This window comes from Coenobita brevimanus, chromosome 101 (genome assembly GCF_032717465.1).
Source record: "Coenobita brevimanus isolate Jiangsu-jjx chromosome 101, ASM3271746v2, whole genome shotgun sequence".
Classification (NCBI taxonomy): Eukaryota; Metazoa; Arthropoda; class Malacostraca; order Decapoda; family Coenobitidae; genus Coenobita; species Coenobita brevimanus.
The window spans coordinates 59571441-59591333 of NC_137054.1; the positions used below are offsets into that span (position 1 = coordinate 59571441).

At 44.3% G+C, this 19893-nt stretch overlaps 1 protein-coding gene and 1 non-coding gene across 2 annotated transcripts in view; both read right to left on the minus strand.

The window, feature by feature from the left end:
* Nucleotides 1–19893, minus strand: part of Hecw (Hecw ubiquitin protein ligase) — a 288203-nt gene that overhangs the window by 207689 nt on the left and 60621 nt on the right. The gene's annotated exons all lie outside the window — the stretch shown is intronic.
* LOC145415291 (5S ribosomal RNA) lies at nucleotides 455–573 on the minus strand. Its single transcript, XR_013900067.1, has one exon. It is a non-coding gene; the product is annotated as a 5S ribosomal RNA (ribosomal RNA).

Below are 19893 nucleotides of genomic sequence, written 5' to 3' on the forward strand. Positions count from 1 at the left end.
AAAAACGGGAGGAGGAGTGATGATAGCAGTGAAGAACAACATAAATGTAGATACTGTGCAAATGGGGGAAGGCAGGACTGAAGTGATATATATGAAATTAGAAACTGGAGAGAATGTTAAGAGAGAGATGGCGGTAGTGTATGCTCCCCCAAAGACGAAAGCATGGAAGAATGACAAATACCACGAGATGTTGTCAGATATGGCTAGCTATTTACAAAAAATAATTGAGAAAAGCAATAATATAATTTTGGTGGGTGACTTTAACTGTAAAGAGGTGAACTGGGAGGAATGGTACTCGGGAGGCAGTGAGGATTCGTACTATGTTATTAAATATTCATTCATTCATTCATTGCCAGACGCCATGTATCCCAAACAGGGTGGCCAAGGGCTTAGAGTTAATTGTTTTACAGGGAGGGGCACTAATCCTCCACCAACCCCACTTGACACGTAGGGATGCCAACAGCATCTGGTGTTCTCAGGCGGTCACCCATCCAAGTACTAACCAGACCCAACGTTGCTTAACTTCGCTGATCAGACGGGAAGCGGTGTACTCAACATGGTATGGCCGTTATAATAATGAATAATGTGATGACGCAATGGGTCAAAGAAGAGACACGGTTTCGAGGTGAGGACACACCAGCAAGGTTAGATTTACTGTTTACCAAAGAACCCGATGTAATAGAATCATTGAAATATCTCTGTCCTTTAGGAAAAAGTGATCATGTGGTCACTGAGTTCCAGATGTTAATAGGGAACGTCGGGCCAAGAGACGAGCTTCATAGACAGGGAAGATACAACTTTGGGAAAGCAAATTTTACAGGATTGAGAAACTTTTTTGAAAATGTGGATTGGAGAAAATTCAGAGAAACAAGAGAGATACACAGGAAGTGGGATATCTTTCTAGACCTCTATAATTTGGGAGTGGAAAAATTTGTACCAAGAGTAAGAGGGAAAGAAAACAGGAAAAAGGAGTGGTTTAATAGAAGGTGTATGATAGCAAAAAAAGAGAGAGACAAAGCGTGGAACAATTGGAGAAAGAGAGGTAACAACAGAACAAAGGAAGTATATAAAAGAACAAGAAATGAATACACAAGAATACGCAGAGAAGAAGAAAGGAATTTTGAAAAAGGTATAATAGACAAATGCAATGATGAACCCAAACTGTTTTATAGATTTGTTAATGGCAAACTGAAACAAAAGGAAGGAGTCACCAAACTGAAAGTAGAAGGAGAGGTCTTTAAGGATGCGGCAATGCAAGCAGAAATAATGAACAAACATTTCCAGTCAGTTTTCACTAAAGAAAAGGAGCTTGTGGAAGGGGAGGGAGTGATCAGAAATGTTCCGGTGATAAAAGATATGAAAGTGGAGGTACAGGAAGTGTATAAATTACTGGAAACTCAAGATGTAAGGAAAGCCCCTGGACCTGATGGATTTTCTAATTGGGTACTGAAGGAATGCAGAGAACAACTGGCGGATAAAATTCACAGTTTAATCGTATGCTCACTGGAAGAGGGGAAAGTGCCACAAGAATGGAAGAGGGCAAATGTGGTACCAATTTACAAGGGAGGAAACAGGGAAGAACCCCTGAATTATAGACCAGTGTCTCTAACCAGCATGGTCACAAAATTGTGTGAGAGAATCCTGAAAGACAGATGGATAAAATATCTGGAAGAGATGAATATTTTGGCTGAATGTCAGTTTGGATTCAGAAGTGGAAGGTCATGTGTTTCTAACTTGTTGAGCTTTTACTCAAGAGCGATTGACGTGGTACAGGAGAGAGATGGTTGGGTGGATTGTGTGTACTTAGACTTAGAGAGCCTTTGACAAGGTACCTCATAAGAGACTAATGTGGAAACTAGAATATATAGGAGGACTGAAGGGGAAACTTCTGGAATAGATGAAAGACTTTTTGAGAGACAGACAAATGAGGACAGTAATAAAGGATAGGATGTCTGGATGGAGGGAAGTAACAAGTGGAGTCCCTCAAGGCTTGGTGTTGGCGCCAGTAATGTTCCTGATTTACGTAAATGATATGGTAGATGGAGTGAACAGTTATGCAAGTCTGTTTGCTTATGATGTAAAGATCTTGAAGAAGGCAGAGGTTGAGGAGGATTGTAAAATACTGCAGGAGGATTTGGATGGGATACACGATTGGAGCCGGACGTGGGAAATGAAATTTAATGTAAAGAAATGTAAAATATTGGAAATGGCTAAAAGTACCAGGAGGCCATCACTGAATTATTTGTTGGGTAATGAATTAATCACAAAAAGGAGAGAAGAGAAAGATTTGGGAGTGCTGGTCCAAGATAGTTTGTTACCAGAAAAGCATATTAACAAGATAGTTGGAGAGACTTATAAACTCTTGACTAACATAAGAGTAGCATTTCATTATATGGATGAGGAGATGATGAAAAAATTGATAGTGGCCATGATCCGCCCCAGGTCAGAATATGCAGCGGTAGTGTGGTCCCTACACAAAAAGAAAGATATAAACAAGATTGAGAGAATACAAAGAACAGCAACCAAGATGGTCCCCAGTCTGACAGACCTGTCATACAGAGAGAGGCTGGAAAAACTGGATTTGCCTTCCTCAGAGGAAAGGAGAAAGAGGGGAGACATGATTGCAGTGTTCAGGACCATGGTGGGAGTAGATAAAATTGACAAAGAAGATCTGTTTGTATGGGATAAGAGAGCAACAAGAGGACACGGAATGAAATTGAAAAAGTCAGGCTGCTTGAAGGATATCAAGAAATATAGCTTTCCTTACAGAAGTATAGACTTATGGAATAGCCTGGGCAAAGAGATCGTCCAGTCTAAAAACTTAAACGAGTTTAAAACTAAATTTGACTTATTGAGAAACAGCGACGGAAACCCACGAGCATAGTACATTCCGTGTACATCACAATTAGGTATATTAGGTAAATACTTAAATATTTGGAACGACTTAGACAAAGAGGTGGTGCATGAGAAAAACATTCATGTGTGTAAAGGTAGACTTGATAAATGTGGATATGGAGACAGGACAACATGAGCATTGCTCAATTCCTGTATACTACAAATAGGTAAATACAAATAGGTAAATACACATGTATGTGCATGGGCAGCAGGTAGGCATTTTTATATAGTATTTATTTCTCTCATATATCAAAATTATTTATTTGAATACTGTAATTTTATGTTTTAATTATTGTACGAAAAAATTCGTGGATAACCAAAATCACGTGAAAAAAGTTCACGTGAATTAAGGGATTACTGTATAATTATGCAACTCTGATATTTCCAATCTCCCAAACTGTGTGTGGTATAGTAATAATTCTGGTTATATAACCTCAGTTCTGTTCATCAAATGGTTGAACAAAGTGTTTGCGCCACAGACCTGGGAGTATTGTCAATAGAAGAATATTGATTTTCGTGTCCTGTTCCTGGCTAATGCCCCCGGGCATGCAAGTCCCTACCATGTTTTTGGCTCATCTCCCCTTTCCCCATCAAGCCTCTCTCCTCAACACATTGAATGACAGCTGGGCATTGAGGGTCTTCCCATCCTGCTGGAAAGCCTCTCACCTCCTCCCCTTCCTCAAGCCAGGGAGGGACACCCACTTCTCTGATTTTGTACAGGCTGAAAGCGATGCTATCCAATGTCAGGAAGGCGCTTGAGAGGATGGTGTGCTGCCGGCTTTCCTGGTCGTCTGAGCATGACTGCTGCCTGTCTGAGATTCAGTATGGATTCCACCCTGGGAGAGAGAGTGATGTCCTCCTCCAGTTTGACCATCATATCCACCAGGCATACTGTCATCAGCAGATACTCCTGGTGGTCTTTGTGGACCTCCAGGGGACCTTTGATTCTCCCTCCCATAATGGAATACTTTACATATTGTGTTGTCTCAGTGTCACAGGATCTGCACTTACCTGGATAAGGAGATTTTTGATAAGCGATCATTCAGTGTTTCCCTTGAAGGTACTTACTCCTCTCCCACCCCAATTAGTTGGGCAGTTCCACAGATCAGCTCTCAGTCCCCTTCTTTTTAATGTATTAACGTTTGACCTCCCTCATCCTCCTGGGATATCTGTCCTAATCTATGCTGATGATGTTTCCATCCTATGCAGTACTGCCTGATTATGAGAGGCCCAACATCACTTCCAACAAGCTATGACCGCTTTTGCCACTTGGGCTGCAAACTGGGGATTAACAGTTAATACACACAAGAGTGTTCTCATCTGCTTCAGTCATCTGAGGCTCTCCTCTATGCCGAGGGTTCAGCTTCCAGAGAGCCTCTCACCCTTCAGACGAAGCACAAGTTTCTGGGCTTCCATCTGGTTCGTCCCCATCTCACCTGGGCTCCCCCACATTGACCATCTTCAGTCAGCATGCCTTAGGTGCCTGGGTATCATAAAGAGTGTAGCAGGAGTTTGTTTGGGTGCTGACTGAAGCACTCTCCTCTGCCTGTATCTGGCATTCACCTACAGCAAGATTTTGTATGGTTCCTATTTTTACGTATCGGCTGCACAGACTCACCTCAAGAAGTTGGATGTTGTCCAGAACACTGCACTCCACATAGCCCTAGGTGCCTTCAAGTCCACCCCATTTGCTTCACTTCAAGCAGAGTCTGGAGTGATGCCCCTCTCCATCTATCACATGGAGTTGGACCATCAGCTGCTCCACTGTATTTCTGCCCCTCACTCCAGCCACCCAGACTCCTCTCACATTCCTTTTCCCCCAGACTGGTCATGTGTGCAGTTAACATTAATTTTCCACTGCATCCAGGCTTGCCCCAGTAGCCCTTTTCCATCATCCCCCCTTGGATGGATTTGTCTCCATGTATCTCCCTGTACAAAATCTCCCAGTGCCATTCCTGGAGTCAGCGAATGTAGACTTGGCACAGCAGTTCTTCCTTAGCATGGACTCCTCTTTTCATATGGACTTCTTTAGAATTTACACAGATGGGTCCCACTCTCCTCCATTTTCCTTTGCCTTGGCAGTCTATTATGAGGAACTTTCCTTATGCCTACCTTAGTCTTTCAATGGGAAGTACTGTATGATGTCCTGACTGTGGAGCTCCTAGACATCCTCCAGGCCATTGAGTTTGTACGGACCTTTCTCCACCCCCAACCTGTGGTTTTATATACTGGCTCACAGTCTTCACTTACCCTCCTCCTCTTGGATCAGCCTATGACACATGTCAGGCTTGTCCATGCTATTTTGGAGCACCTCCTTCTCCTTACTAATCAACCCTGGCACTTCCGCCTTCAAAGGATTCACTCACATGAAAGCATTCATAGCAATGGAATTGCAGATGCAGCAGCAAGGTGGGTGATGACTTCCAACACATTGGTATATGTGGCACCTGATACTGCCACATTCCCTAAACTCACTCGCAGTGCCTGCATGTCATACCGGAATGCAAGCCTTGAGACTGACCTCCATGCCTCCCACCTGAGGGTTTTGTTGCTCTGACTCTTCTGCACACCCTTGGGCTCTCCATCCTTGTTGGGACGTTGATGTTGCCACCACCAGGATATGGTTGGGCCAAACAGGCCTCACAAATCACCTGTACCATTTGGGTATGATTGAGCACCCTTGGTGCCAATGGTGTCCCCGGGTTGAAGAAACCATAGAACATTTTAAGTTGTGGTGCCCAAGGTTCTACTCCCTTCGCACACTTTTGAGAGACTGTTTAGCATCTCTAGGAGTTTTCAGCTTGTCTCTTCACATCCTCCTGGGAGGGGGGGTAATGGGGACCCTCAGTTACGGCAACGTGCCATGTGGTACACATCTGAGTTCATCCATAAATCTAGGCAACTCTCCTACATATAACGTGAGGCTCTAAACAGACTGCACTGGAAGGGTAATGGGCCATTGTTTTGGCTGCATCCCTCTAATCCACAAAATGAAGAATAATAAGAAAAAGAATATAATTTATAAGTCCCACTGAAATGTAGTGTCTTGCAGCTAGGGTTATTGCCCACCTTATGGCCTTGAGTGACTAGATTCACTCAACATATGGAGCAGCTAGGGTCGCTAAAGCACAATGGTCCTCATTTGAGTTTGAGCTGAAAGGGTGATATTTACTCCACATCAAGCACCTCACCTTGATCCAGTAAGCCAGACATGTATGAGGTCTGTCCAAAAAGAAACCAAACTTTTTAAATAGCGCACCAGCTACCTGGTATAGTTGATCACAACAAGATGGCTGTGTAGTGGCGACTTTGAGCTTTAGTTTAACACTAGCTGCATCACGCCATGTCACTTAGTCATCAAGGTAACCATGCTCGAGTGAAAATGTGTTTAGTGCACTTGGCAAATTTCCTTCTATCTCTTCTCTTGTCTGAAACTGGTGACCAATCAGGGTGGATTTCAACTTTAGGAAAAAAATAAATAAAAAAATAAAAATAAATAAAAAAAAAATAATAATAAATAAAGTCCACAAGGACCAAAACCAGAGAATAGGGCAGCTGGGGATGTTGGTCATCCCATGCTCTGCCAAAAAGTCACAGATAAGCAGCGATGCGTGAGCAGGCGCATTGTCATGGTGCGCATCCAGGTTTTGTTTGTCCACACATCAGGCTTCATCCTTCGCACTACTTCCCTCAACCACCTCATTGCATCCAAGTAAAACTTTTTATTGACTGTCTCACCGCATGGAACAAACTCATGATGAGCAATGCCCTTCCATTTATATATATATATATATATATATATATATATATATATATATATATATATAAATCATCATCCTCACATTGGAAAGACTCTGACGTGCTTTTTCTTTTTCTTTTTTTTCTTTTTTTTGACAATATTCCAACCCACTGTGATGACTGGTTTTCTGTTTTGATATTGTAGTCATGCACCCATATTTCATCATCATTTATAACATTTTTCATAAAGTTTTCATCAGCATTTGAACAATCAAACAGCCCCTGACTGACTGGGACGTGGCTCTTTTTCCTCACCTGTCAGCAGACACAGCACAAGTTTTGTGGCAACACAATACATCTTCAGCTTTTCGATTAAAATTATGTGACACAAACTTTTACAGATGCTTATTTCTTCGGAAGCTTTCCAGACAGTCAGGTGATGATTTTCACGGACCACAGCACACTCTTTCTCAACATGATCACTCTCTTGATGTGAAAGGCCGTCCAGAATTGGGATCAGCTTTGGTGTATGTTCTTCCTGATCTGAACCACTGGAACCACTTGTAACATTGCATACAGCTTAAACAACCCTCCCCATAAGACTGTTGCAACATCTGAAAAGTCTCCGTAAAAGTTTTTCCCAATTCGAAAAAGAATTTCACACAAACAAATTGCTCTTCAAGATCCTTCATTGTTCAATTTGCAACAAATCGCCAAGTATGCCCAACATCCGTTCCCTCAAGTCCATGTGCCTCAATGACCGAGTGACATGGCGTGGTGTGCCTAGTGTTAGATAAAGGCTCAAAGTTGCTGCTATACAATGGGCCCATTGTGATCATGCTACACTGGGTAGCTGGTGCACTATATAAAAAATTCAGTTTCTTTTAAGAAAGACCTTATATGTCCAAATTCCCAGAGCAGTGGATGTGTGTATACACCAACTGGGAATGACACATGGCCATACAACACCCAGGATGGTAGTGGGCCCCAATAATGTACAGTATACCAATTTCACTCACTGTGAGACCTGTGAAAACCCAATGGCATGGATGTGCACTATGATCCACAGTCCAAGACTTCGGATGTTATTTTATCCACAGGGAAGAGCTTGGCCTTGATATCTTTTATGTCCGATTCTGTGGAAACTCATCCAATTTTCCAGAACTTGCTGAAATCACCATCATCATGATCAGCATGGCTGCAGATAACTGTCTAGGGTTCAAATTGCTGTAGAGATTCCAGTTAGTGAGGCAGTTTGGGAAGGCTGTTAGCAAGAATCTTGAATGACATAGAGGACCCATCACCCAGTGACCAAATATGATTTTCCATTACGTTTTTACAAAAAACGGATGCACTGATGGCATCTGAGATACGCTGAGGGCTGGAGAAAGATGTTGTCCTGATGGCCTCTGAGATATGCTGAGGGCTGGAGAAAGATGTCCTGATGGCCTCTGAGATATGCTGAGGGCTGGAGAAAGATGTTGTCCTGATGGCCTCTGAGATATGCTGAGCGCTGGAGAAAGATGTTGTCCTATCCAGGGTTCATACAACAAAAGTCACCAGCTCAGGCATCACCACTGCCCCCTCTGGGTGGCCCTTTTCTCCACTCAAGACTAGAGGTAATGCCATCACCCTCACAGATTTTTTCAGAAGCCCCAGGACATACTTTGCCATTTGGTGTACCATCATGCCAGGGCCACTCCCCACTAGCCCAAGCAGTGTCCATATCTACATCATTGACTACATGCACCATATTAGCAGTCTGTATCCCCACAATTATCCCAAAGGTGCCTATCACTGCTAGAACTAAGGGCAGCATTACTGGATAATCACAACACACACAGCCACCAAGTTGATGTATACTAAAAAGCAGTCAGGGCAAGAATCCAACTGTTACTTTCCTGTCTTAAATCACAACTCTAATGTACAGTATATGATATGAACACTGTCCCAGTTCACTGGGGTTGAACTGTCCTTATATCACTTCATCACCGCTAGGGCTGGCTGAGTGTCTCACCAAGGCCTGAGAGAATGCGATGGAGACGGCTGCAGGGGTGCTTTCAAAATTTTCCTTAGGTGTGCTTCATAACTGATTCTCAGATTCTTGAATGTTGCTCATAATATCGAATTTTTAGAACTCAAAAGGCTGAAAAGTGCCCCATACAGCATCTGTCAACCTTGTAACTCTGAATTCTTGTATAATGGACGGTCATATAGGCAGACCTTACTGTATATAGATGTACAGCATGGCCTTTGTTTACTATATAGATGCATTTGAAAAAAATCCATCGCATACTGATTTATTGCATGAGTCAATTAAAACATGGGTTCAATGAGGATATGTTTTTGGCAAATTGTACCCAGAAAATTAAGGATCAGACATCACAGATTACTATCACAGGAACAAAGGCCAAAACTACGTTTCAACTCCTCAAAACTGGTTGTTTTTTCACTTCATTTGGTGCATACCACCAAAAATAAGTATAAAAACAAGTTTCCAACTAATCTAAACACATAGTTATTTCACTTCACTGCACTTCACTTGCTGCCTGAACTCTAACACCACACAACTCCTCCATCAGTGACACTAACACATCTAATGGTGAGTGCAAACGCCATCTTGGAACAAACGTAAGACTGTAGATTTGCATAAGGGAGATCATGTAAGTGGAAATAGCGACTGTACACTGAACAAGAGGCTTTGTACAGGATCATTATCAATGTGTATGTGAAAATTCTATCATGTACAGTAATCCCTCTACTATCCGATGTAACAGAGCCAAAGGCATGTCCGGAAAGTGGTCCCATCTGGAAAGTGGGCCCCAGCCTCCTGGACTTGTACTTATGGACCCTAACCTACCCTGACTCAGAAAAACACCTATACAACTCCCTACTGGACATGCATAGCACCTATTTAAGACCCAATTCACACCAATAAGGGACATAAATGACTGAAATATATGCAAAAGAACCAGAGAATGAGGTTTTAGAGGTAAGTATATAAAATATCAAACATTCTGGGTACTTACAACAAGTTCCTGGCTCCTGAACTGGTACTTATGGACCCTAACCTAGCCTAACTCAGAAAAACACCTCCCTACTGCACATGCATAGCACCTAAGACCCTATTCACACCAATAAGGGACATAAAAGAGTGAAATGAGGTTTTAGAGGTAAGTATGGAAAACACAGTACAATAAGAAATATTCTGGGTACTTACAACAAGTCCCTGGCAATCTCGATGAATAACCCACCTCCTCTCAGACTCTGACAGTAAAAATGAGTACCTGAAGCACCTGCAGTAAACTGTACATGAAGTCTTACACTGAACTTAGTCATTTGCACTCAGAATTCTATTCTCTTAACACTGCGCACTCTAGTCTTACTTGTGCTCCATTGTACCTTAATGAACTAAGTGTTGCACTCTGCACTTAGGTCTTTGCACTCATAAATCCATTTTCTTAACACCATACACTCTAGTCTAATTTGCGCTCCAATGAACGTCAATAAAATCAGTGTTGCACTCTGCACCTGTCTTTGCACTCAGAATTCTAATTTCTTAACACTATGCACTGTTTCTTTCACTGCACAACACTGGAAATTCCCATATGGTCTAGTGGCGAATTCTTGCTGTTTATTCACTGTCAGAGTCCGACAGTAGCTGATGCAGGTGGCCTAGGGGTGTGTCACTGGGACGTGGTGATGGACTACCCATTGCAGACGACTCTGAAGAGAGGCACAAACTCACGTCCAGTGGCAAGTCCACTGTGCCTGATGTGCTGGGCAGTGGCTTGGAGCATGAGGGCCTGTCTTGAGGAGGCAATGGCGTGGAGCCAGGGCTGGGCACAACGTGGGTCACGGGTCTGAAAAAGCTGTCAATGGTTGATTGACGCAAGGAACGACAATTTTGGCAATTAATGGTGCGCTGCCTGAAAGCGCGCACTTCCTCCACAAGTCCCAAGGGCCCCATCCCCCTGTCGCAGTTCGGATGTTCCAGGTAGTCGAGAATAAACTCTACGTGTTCCCGGAGTGCGCTCAGCTTGGGGATGGCTGGAGTAGTGTCACACTGAGAGGAGTCCGCCTCATCGTCGCCGTCCTTGTCGGAATCTTCAATCTGGGCACTGACACCTGCAACTGAAGATGCGATCTCGATATCAGACACAGTCTGATACCCAGGATCGCCCTCGTCATCATCCAACCACTCACGCACTTTGTCCACATCAACATCATCACCATGTGCACATAGACGTGCACGGAAGTCATCCACGTCAAAACCCAGGAAATCATGCTCCACATCTGTTCTGAGAAGCAGACGAGACCAACCATATTCTAGAGTCTTGACAGAGACTTCCTTCCATGCACTTGCCCAGTTGTAGATTGCAGACTTGATGTTGTAGCGGCGAAGTTTTCCAAAGTCTGCTGGCCTCGCGTGTCCTGTCCCTCCCTGAGCTATTCCTCGTCCTCGAGAACAACCATCACCTCGTCCAGGAACGTCCTTCGGTACAGCCTTCATTGCCACGATCACTCCTTGGTCCATTGGTTGGATGAGAGCAGTCTTATTAGGTGGTATAAACATGCACCTAATGCGCCCATTCTCAGTCATCAAGTCCTTGTCGCACGAGTGGGCAGGTGCATTGTCGAGGAAAAGGAGGGCCTTTACCTGGTCGCGCGGGATTCCCAGTTTCTCCGCCTGGTAATGGATGACCTCCTTGACCAAATGGTGGTGGAACCAGTCTTTGAAGATCTGGGCTGTAAACCATGCCTTCAAAGAATGGTACCAAACGACATGAAGGACATCCATAACCCCACGAAGACACCGAGGCTGCTTTGCACGGCCAAAAATAACGGGCTCAGCCAGTGCATGCTGTTAGCATTAACACAACACAAAGCAGATATCCGATGCTTGGAGAGCTCGCGGCCAGGTACACGCTTCTCCGTCTCCTCGGCTAGAGTGTTCGTTGGCAAAGAGCAACAGAATAAACCAGTTTCGTCAGCGTTGTAGACTTGACCGAGAGTGAGGCCCTCCCTGTCGATGAAGCCTTTCACCTTGTGCTGAAACTCCTCTACTCCATCCTCGTTGGTGTCCAAAGATTCGCCATGAGACTTACGGCTGGTAAGGCCATGTCATAACTTGAATGCGAAGAGCCAACCCTCGGATGCCTTGAAATCTAGGGCGTCGTGAAACCTTGCGAACTTCTCAGCAGCAGCCTTCAGCTCCGTGCCACACACAAGTACACTAGCGGCACGTTGTTGTTGATATCAAATCAACGTGGAGCAGTCGGGTTCAGCATACCGGGGAGTAAACATCATCTTCCTCTCCACAATGCGTTTGTTCTTCGACGAGAAGTCAGCCGTGTATTGCATGAGTTTGTCACAGGATCTCCTGATATCAGACAAAGTAGATTGGGCCAGGTTGAATTCACGGAGGATGCATGAGGTTGACCATCCTGCGTCCACCTTGTCCAATATCTCCCTCTTCTTCTTCAGAGTCAAAACCACTCTCTTCCTCTTCTCAGGCAGTGGGGCCATCATCACGCACACTAACAAGAGGCAAGAGAGCAGCAGCAGAGTCTGCAGCAAGTAGGGCACCACCACAGAAGTGAGCATCTGGGCGGCCATGATGACGAGCGTGCACTCACAAGAGACGGGCAGTAAGTGGGGAGGATGCAGGGGTGCTCTAGCGGACGGCGGCAGAACTATGCACCAAAACACAGCTGGTCCGTGCTGCGCGCACCAAGTTCAAATGACAGGGGAAAAAAGTATGATTTTTTTTTTAATTTTTTGCGATTTGGAGGCAATTTTGGGAATATTGAATCCAGGGACCAAAAGGTCCAGTAAGTGGGGTGTCCGGAAAGTGGGCATCCGGATAGTATGGGGATTACTGTATGTATTGAAGAAAGATCCTAACTTTTTCATCATGATACATGCAATTCACTGCATACTGGTTCACTGTATAAAGAGGGTTTGCTGTATACATGTGTGTGAAATATATAAATATAAATATATACACTATATATATATATATATATATATATATATATATATATAGGGGGGTTTTTCAAGAATACTCCTCCAGTATCCCAGCTTGTCGTAAAAGGCGACTAAAAGGGTTGGCGGAGGGTTAGTGCCCCTCCCCGGAAAACAACTAACTAAAAAGACAAACAATAAGCCTCAGACAAGGACTGACCAAAAGATGACGACCAAGAACCGGACAAAGGACATGGTTATCGGGACTTGGAATGTAAGGGGAGCGAATGATGTGGTGAAAGAGAGAGGGATTGTCCAGGTGCTTGAGGGTGCGAAAGTTGATGTATGCGGGATAACTGAAACGAAATGGAGAGGTGAGAGTCTGAGAGAATGGGAGTATGCATGGGGTATATATCCAGGAGGAGGTGAGAATGAGAGGGCAAAAGAAGGAGTATGTATAGTTGTGAGTAAAAGATGGAAGAAGAGCATAAGAGAGTATGGATCAGTTGGGTCAAGGATTGTGTGGGTAAGATTGAAAGTTGGAATGCAAATGTGGGCGATTGTGTGTGTGTATGCGCCAATGCAAGATGGGCAAGCAGAGTGAGAGAAGAGTTCTGGACAAATGTGGAAGTGTGCATGGAAAAGTTTGGAAGGAATGAGAGAGTGTTTTTGATTGGTGATATGAATGGTAAAGTAGGGAATGTGAAGGTGGATGGAACAGTTGGTGAGTGGGGTGTGCCTGCTGAGATAGATGAGAATGGCAGTGCATTAGTGGACATTTGTGCTGGGAGGGGGTTGGTGATAGTCAACACCCTCTTCAGACACAAGATGATCCACAGGTATACATGGCAAGTGATAAAAAGGGTAGATGGTGAACTGAATGAAAGGAAGGCAACAATTGATTATATGTGTGTGGATGAAAGGATGCAAAAATGTGTAATGGATGCAAGAGCTTATAGAGGTTGGAGGAGTGGACTTTCTGACCACTACTTGGTGGTAGCCAGAATCAAGGTCCAATTAGGATTGAGAAATAGAAGAAGGGAGGGACGGGAAGAATGAGTATTTGTAAGGAAAGTGGAAAGGTTACAAGAGGATGAGAAAAAGGCAGAGTATAAGAGAGAAGTGGAGGAACGATTGGGCAAATATGAATTGGAGCAGATGGGGAACGTGGAAGGTGTGTGCAGGATATTTACAGAAGAAATATGAGCAGATTGCGATGTGGTGTGTGGGATGAAGAGAAGACGGAGGGGTGTGCAAGGAACAGCGTGATGGAATGATGAGGTAAGACAGGCTGTGGCACAAAAGAAGAAAGCATACAATGAATGGATGAGAAATAGGGGCGTGGAAGAAGTTGAGAGGCGGAAGAGAGAGTTATATGTAGAAAGAAAGAGAGAGGTGAAAAGATTAGTAAGAGTGAGTAAGAAGAGAGCGGATGAGGAATTTGGAAGGAATTTGAGTATAAAGTGGAGGGACTGTAAGAAAATGTTCTGGAAAGAGGTGAAAAGAGTAAGACAGGGTGGAAGTGAAGTGAGCAGGGGAGTGAAAGATAAAAATGGTAGATTACTAGTGGAGAAGGGGGAAAAAATGAGCAGATGGAGAGAACACTTTAAGGAATTGTTGAACATAGAGGATGGAAGTAATGCGAGTATAAGTGGCTGGGGAATGGCTGGGAGAAGGAGGGAGGTGAGAAGACAGGAAGAAATCAGTAGGATAGAAGTTGTGGAAGCAATGAAGAAAGTTAAATTGGGGAAAGCCCCAGGAATTGATGGAGTGTGTGGTGAAATGATGAAGCATGGGGGAGAGATAGTAGTAGAATGGATGTGAAAATGTGCAGATTGGCCTGGGAGGAAGGTAGAGTCCCGGAGGATTGGAAGTCAGGTATAATTATTCACTTGTACAAAGGAAAAGGGGAAAAAGAAGTGTGTGGTAGTCGTAGGGGCATCTGTCTTCTAAGTATAATAGGAAAGGTGTATGGTAAGATACTTATTGACAGAGTTAGAGAAAGAACAGAGGAATTAGTTGGAGAAGAACAGGGAGGCTTTAGGAAGGGAAGAGGTTGTGTAGATCAGATATTCATTCTTAAATCTTTAGTGGAAAAGTTTTTAGAGAAGGGAAAGAAGTTGTATGCGGCTTTCATGGATTTGGAGAAAGCATATGACAGGGTGGATAGACAAGGATTGTGGAAAGTATTAAGAATATATGGAGTAGATGGGAAGATGTTGAATGCTGTGAAGAGTATGTATGATGGTGCTAAGGCTGCAGTGCGTGTGGATAGTGAACTGAGAGAATTTTTCTCTTTGAAGGTTGGGTTGAAACAAGGATGTGTCATGTCTCCATGGTTGTTTAATCTGTACATGGGTGAGGTAATAAAAGAGGTACAAGGTAGGGTAGTGGATGTTGGAGTGGCCCTGGTGAGAGAGGGTAGTGTTTGGAAACTCCCTGTACTGTTGTTTGCAGATGATACTGTGTTGTTGAGTGAAGACGAAGGGAAGCTGCAAGCCTTGGTGGATGAGTTTGGGAGAGTGTGTAAGAAACGGAATCTAAAGGTGAATGTAGGGGAGAGTAAAGTGATGGTCTTTGAGAGAGGTGAAGTCAGTGAATGTACAGCGAGGTTGGATGGTGAGGTATTGGAAAATGTGAGTACGTTTAAGTACTTGGGTAGTGTGATGAGTAAGGATGGAGGTTTAGAGGGTGAAGTGCCTGAAAGGGTACGGCAGGGAAGAAAGGTTGCTGGTTCCTTGGAAGCAGTGATAAGAAACGGGGAAGTGAGCATGGAAGTGAAAAAGTTACTACATGACAGTATTGTGATACCAACTCTAACGTACGGAAGTGAAGCTTGGACGTTGCTGGAAGGACACAAGTCAAGAGTGAGAGCAGTGGGAATGAGTTATTTAAGAGGAGCCTTTGGAGTCACATGGAGAGACAGGCTGACAAATGAGAATATAAAGGAGCGTTGTGGTGTGGGTGTGGATGTGACAGGAAGCGTTAGGAGGAATACACTGAGGTGGTTTGCCCATATGGAGAGGCTGGAGGGTGAAAGACTGATGAAGAGAGTGTATGTGAGTGAGGTGGAGGGGGGAAGAGGGAGGGGGAGGCCGAGGATGAGATGGAGGGATGGGGTGGAGAGGTATATGAGAGAGGGGGGTGTGAGTTGGGAGCTGGGCAGTGAAATGGCGGGGGACAGGGCAACATGGAGGCAATTTTTTTGTGGCCACCCCGAACGGGACTGAGGCGTCTGGCAACAGAATACATATATATATATATATATATATATATATACAGTCAACCCTTGGCTATCACGAGTAATTGGTACCCTAGGCGACCCGCCATAGCCAAAATCGCGATAGCCATACTTAAGAACTAATGGGAAAAATTCTATTTGGTTCCCCGACCTCCAACTTTACCCCAACCTTACCCTATTTTCACATCTCCTTCACTAAAATACCTGGGATTACAAACCAATGCTGCAAATTAACAACAGTACAGTACATAAAGGTTATCAATAAAACAGAATTAACTGTAATAAGCCATTTTACTTAACATTTTTGGAGAGGATGAGGGGCTTGGGTGGGTTGAAGGGGTTCCGAGGCTGGGGTGGAGTATTACTGGCCACCCCTCCGATGTTCTATCTCGTCTAGGAATTGATCAGCTTCATCAGGAGTCTGGAAGGGACCCTGAGCATAAGGCAGGTTCTTCCTCTTCCTCACTTGCCGTCCTGGGTTAGCCGCGTTACGTGCACCAATGGTAGGAGGGTTGGATGGGGTATTGGTGGCCATTGTGGTTGAACAATAGGTCTTCACGGCTATAGCTGCTGTCGACTGGTAACGCTGACTCTCTCTGAACCTTGGCGGGAAGGATGGGTAGCTGTAACCATGTCTTGGGCCAATCAGCGCTCGGGTAGCCTGTGACGTCGCGCCAATCACGGCGCGAGTATACGCATGGGCGGAGCCCGCGGGATTTGAATGTTTCTGGCCGACCATCGTCCACAATAGCAGTATTTGAGGTCGCGATAAAGGTAATCGTGTTGCATTTCACCTGTCCGTGATAGCCATGAAACGCGATAGGAAAACCCGTGATAGCCAAGGGTTGACTGTATATATATACATATACATATATACAGTAGGCTCGCCCAGTGCGCGTCATCACAGTGCACGAATCGCATTGTGCGCAAGTGACCAAAAATCATAACGAAAAACCTTGAATGCGCGAGTTTACCCCACAAAACACGAGGTAGAAGAATGAAGTGGCTTAAAAACGCCATTTTCCATCTGTAGGCGACCCCCCCCCCCACACAACGCGCCAATAGTGACCTAGAGGCTCATGGGAAAGGCGCTCAAGAGGAGTTCACAATAAGATATTGCCAATAACAGCTTCAATAATAACGTTTTCGGCAATTACAGTAAGTCAGAATAGATACCCAGTTTCTATAATAATGATGTTTATTTCGTGAATACCAAGTTGCTATACTGCCAATACGTCCATAACAAGATGAGGAATGAAACAAACAAGCAAGAAGAGATGAAGGAAATTGCCGAAAACGTGAGCAGTAGCGAGGAGGAGAGGGAGGATCCTCCCCTCACCACCTCCTCTGACTCGCCCACCGCCGTCCTCCACTGCCCCACCTGACTCACCAGCCGCCTCCCTCTCCACCTTCACAGCCCCACCTGACTCACCTGCTTCAACTGGTATACCTGCAACCCCCACCATAATGACTGTTGCTGCATTCTGGAAGAAATGTAACATTCAACAGGCCATAAATTTCTTCGTCAAAGCCTGGAATAATACAACATTGACAACTGTTAAACAGGCGTGGTGCGGCCAGGGTGGTGGCGGGGGCACTGTAAGTGCATTGCCGCGCCTCAGAACTCTTGTTGTTTAAATCCATCAGGCCTGTTGTCTACTGTTGTTAAGGTGACTGCCCATATTTTTGTTATTGCGGCTATATCTGTAGTACAATGTATGAAAAATTTGACCTTTTTTATGTCTCTAAGGGCCAAAAAATGTCCAGGTATTAGGGGGTACCGCCCATTTGTAATTTTTCCCATAAGATTATGTATTCTCTGTGCACCAATTCCCAGTGCACAAGGTTGTGGACCGCCCAATCTCTTGCGCACTGTGCGAGCCTACTGTATATATATATATACATATATATATATATATATATATATATATATATATATATATATATATATATATATACAGTGCTCATCAGAAGTATGGAGCGCCCTGCGTCCCTCCTGAGAAACAAACCTTTCAACACTGAAAAAACATATAAATAATGCATTTTATTTACCTTTAGTGCTTCGTAGGGTAGCCTTTACGTTTCTTCACGGACCTGAGACGTCTTGGAAGTGAAAGGGCGAGGCTCCTGAGGTGCTGGAGCGGTATTTTGTCCCAGGAGTCACGAATGGAGGCTTCTAACTTAGGCAGAGAGCTTACGTCCTTCCCTTGGAGACTCTTCTTTACGAGGTACCAGAGGTTTTCAATCGGGTTGAGGTCTGGGCTATTTCCTGGTCAGTCTGTCATGAATGATACCTCGCAGTCACGAAGCCAATTGGTGACCGATTTGGCCTTGTGAGCAGGTGCACCGTCCTACTGAAACACTCGTGCACCTGTTAGCTCGAAGGAGTCTGGTAAATGATCACACAGAAGCTCCAGGTAAACATCCTGATTCACTCTGAGGTTCTTGGGAAGTACAACAAGCTTCCCCAAACCCTTCCCTGAGAAACAACCCCATACCATGAGTGAATCAGGATGTTTAACTGTGCTTTCTACATACCGTGGGTCAAGTGGGTCACTACCTTTGCGTGCTCCTCTGTTACAGGTAACACTAAACGTTGCCTCATCAGACCACAACACTGACAACCATTGCTCCTCACCCCAGTTTAGATATTTATTAGCAAAGGCAAGCCTACGAATTCTCAGGCTGCTAGAGAGAAGAGGCTTTTTCACAGGCCTGTGACTTGTGTAACCAAGCTCATGCACCCTACGAGACACTGTTCTCACTGACACCTCACCAAACACTTCTGGGTTGCTCTCCTTAATTTTCCTTGCACTAACACGAGGATTAAACTCCACTGCACGTTTTAAAACATTAACAGACCTTGGAGAAGTTTTCCTAGGCCTACCAGACCTCGGTTTCTTTGTGGGAACTTCACCACTGTTTTCCTCCCGAAACCGCGCACACCAACGACGCACTGTCGATCATGCCACACCAACCAATTCACTAATTTCCTTTGTCTGGTGGCCTGCCTCCTTTAGAGCAATGATCTGGGATATGATTTCACTCGATAGTTCACGGGTAGGTGCCATAACAAAGTTTTAAAGGCCAAAACACTGCGGGACACTCGGTAAAAAATGGCGCAATTTGAGAGGGACACTCGGCGGAGTTCCTCTCTCTCAGGCAGCCCGTGGGCGACTGAGGCGGGAACCAACCAGCGTGTCGGAAGGCCTCAGGCTACCGTGACGTCATGCTCGGAGCTCAAACTTGTGGCTCAATTCTTACCCCCAAAAATGAGTGATTCTTTTTGGGCCATAAGTATTGCGCGCCCGGCGGACAACGCTGAATACTTCTGACGAGTACTGTATATATATATATATATATATATATATTTATAGTATATATATATATATATATATATATATATATATATACATAAATATGTACTGTATATAGTAGGCATGCACAGTACGTGAGCTCACAGTATGGGAAACGCATTGTACACGATGACCTATTTTTTATTGAATTTTAGTGCATTTTTTAATAGTGACGTGAACTGAACTTGTAATAGGCAAGACAGCTGCGAAGAGTGGCCCAAATCCGGGGTTTACCCCGAGCACGCGACACTGCCACCCCAAGAAGCACCAACCACCAGTGATGGAGAGTGGAAACTTGTCGATGAGCCATTTCCTGGGAAGGATCAAGAGGATAATGTGATGTCTGAGTGTCAGAAATAGACTTTGAAGGGTTTATGAATGAAATGAGTGCATTAGCCAGTGAAAGTGTTGAAACTACTGGTGATGAGAGTGGTGAGGAAAGTGGTGGATCGGGTGGTGCAGAAGGTGTATGCTAGGGTTCCGAGATAATTCGGCGTCGTCAATTTGCCATCAGACAATTCCCCGTCAAAACATGGGCGATTCCCCGTCTTTCTAAAAATATACTAATTATTAATTAATCAATACGTTAATACTGTAACTATATTTCAGGGGGATCCATCAAAGTCTATATTCAACAGCGTAGGCTTTGCATATTATTTGTTAGATCCACCTTCAGTCAATAATTAACTTGTTTCT